The following is a 2,296-nucleotide window of genomic DNA, read 5'->3' as shown; positions in this document are numbered from 1 at the left end:
TAGACTAATGTAGGTAAGGGAAGTCGGCAAATTGGATCCGTAACTTCGGAATAAGGATTGGCTCTGAGGAGCGGGGCGTGTCGGGCTTGGTCGGGAAGTGGGTCTGGCTGACGTGCCGGGCCTGGGCGAGGTGAACTCGTTCCCCTCGAGGGGATGAGGGATCAGAGCTCGGTACCGTGCCTTGGCCTCCCACGGATCTTCCTTGCTGCGAGGCTTTCGGAGCGGTTTCTCCGTCCCGATCGTTCTCTTCGGCCGCCATTCAACGCTCAGCTCAGAACTGGCACGGACTAGGGGAATCCGACTGTCTAATTAAAACAAAGCATTGCGATGGCCCTCGCGGGTGATGACGCAATGTGATTTCTGCCCAGTGCTCTGAATGTCAACGTGAAGAAATTCAAGCAAGCGCGGGTAAACGGCGGGAGTAACTATGACTCTCTTAAGGACCACTGCGAGGGTCTTGAGGGCACTAGATAGACAGGTGAGGATTGCAGTTCGGAAGTGGCTGCGTTTGCCCAAGGATACTCCATTAGGGTACTTCCACGCCAAATGCAGGGATGGTGGATTGGGAGTCCCGGCTTTCATAACATCTGTGCCGGGACAAATACATGCTAGATTATTGGCAATGGCCCATTCCACATCACCTGCGGTGCGGGACGCCACTCAACACCTATATAACGTTAAGCTGGTCCGATGGGCTGAGGGGCTGCTCACATATAATGGGCAGTCACTTACGGGTCCAGAAGATCGGCGACGTTATTGGGCGTCCCGGCTCCATCAATCCAACGATGGAAGCGAGTTGCGTGAGGCTGCTAAAGTCACCGCTAGCAGCTTTTGGGTAGATGCAGGTAGTGCGAGAGTCCCTGGTCGGGATTATATCCAGTACCACAGGACACGAATTAACGCTCTACCCTCCAGAATAAGAACATCTAGAGGGCGCCGTGACGGAGGTGTTCCTGTGCTTTGTCGTGCCGGATGTCACGTGGCGGAGACTACGGCGCACATTGTACAGGGCTGTCACCGAACTCATGGTGGCCGAATTCTGAGGCATGATGCCATTTGTCGCATAGCTGCGACAGGGCTCAGGCAAAAGGGGTGGCGCGTGTTCGAAAATCCGCACTACTGTCTTCCATCAGGGTTACAGAAACCTGATGTCGTTGCAGTAAAGGATGGGAGCGTCAAAGTCATCGATGCACAGGTAGTTAGTGGAGCAGCATCACTTGACGACGCACATAACACCAAGTGCAGAAAATATGATACTCTTCCGCTTAAACATCATATAGCAAATGAGTTGGGGGTTGTGGTCGAGAATATCTCGGTCACATCCATTACCCTCTCATGGAAGGGTATCTGGTCGTTGAGGTCTGCTAATGACCTGACCTCCTTGGGACTTCAAAAACTCTTACCAGGCATAACAACAAGAGCTTTGCAGGGTTCGCACACGAATTGGACACGGTGGAACGGGATGACTGGTGTTTATCCCAGTAATCCTGTTCCACGAGAAGGGATAGGATAGGGCGGTTACGGTCAACACGCTACAGCGTTTGGGTAACCCAGGCCCCACCATCTTAAGTCGGCACTGGGAAATAAAGCCGCGGCCTGCACAACCAACATCATCAGTGCAGGTGACAGATGGAGTTTTAGTGGGTATTCCTCTATGAGGTGAGTCCCACATACCAGCACCAACATCTGCTGAGATGCGTAAATGCATTTCTCCATCTATAAAAAAAAAAAAAAAAAAAAAAATAGCCAAATGCCTCGTCATCTAATTAGTGACGCGCATGAATGGATTAACGAGATTCCCACTGTCCCTATCTACCCGAGGTGTTGGGCCGCGTCAAAATCCAACCGTGGAGCAAACCACGAAACCAAAACCGTGCAGCCGGTGCGCGTCAGAAGCCGTCCGTGGAGTACACCACGTCAACAAACCGAGGTGTTGGACCGCGTCAAAATCCAACCGTGGAGCAAACCACGAAACTAAAACCGTGCAGCCGGTGCGCGTCATAAGCCGTCCGTGGAACACACCACGTTAACAAATCGAGGTGTTGGGCCGCGTTAAAATCCAACCGTGGAGCAAACCACGAAACTAAAACCGTGCAGCCGGTGCGCGTCATAAGCCGTCCGTGGAGTACACCACGTTAATAAACCGAGGTGTTGGGCCGCGTCAAAATCCAACCGTGGAGCAAACCACGAAACTAAAACCGTGCAGCCGGTGCGCGTCAGAAGCCGTCCGTGGAGTACACCACGTTAATAAATCGAGGTGTTGGGCCGCGTCAAAATCCAACCGTGGAGCAAACCA

At 52.7% G+C, this 2,296-nt stretch overlaps 1 pseudogene; it reads left to right on the top strand.

Annotated features, from left to right (window-relative positions):
* Positions 1 to 1,849, top strand: part of LOC131674840 (large subunit ribosomal RNA) — a 4,095-nt pseudogene extending 2,246 nt beyond the window's left edge.
* Positions 1,850 to 2,296: the final 447 nt, after the last annotated feature.

The sequence above is a fragment of the Phymastichus coffea genome, unplaced genomic scaffold (genome assembly GCF_024137745.1).
Source record: "Phymastichus coffea isolate CEN01 unplaced genomic scaffold, Cenicafe_Pcof_1.1 PCOF00315, whole genome shotgun sequence".
Lineage (NCBI taxonomy): Eukaryota > Metazoa > Arthropoda > Insecta > Hymenoptera > Eulophidae > Phymastichus > Phymastichus coffea.
This window is presented reverse-complemented; position numbering and strand designations above follow the sequence as displayed.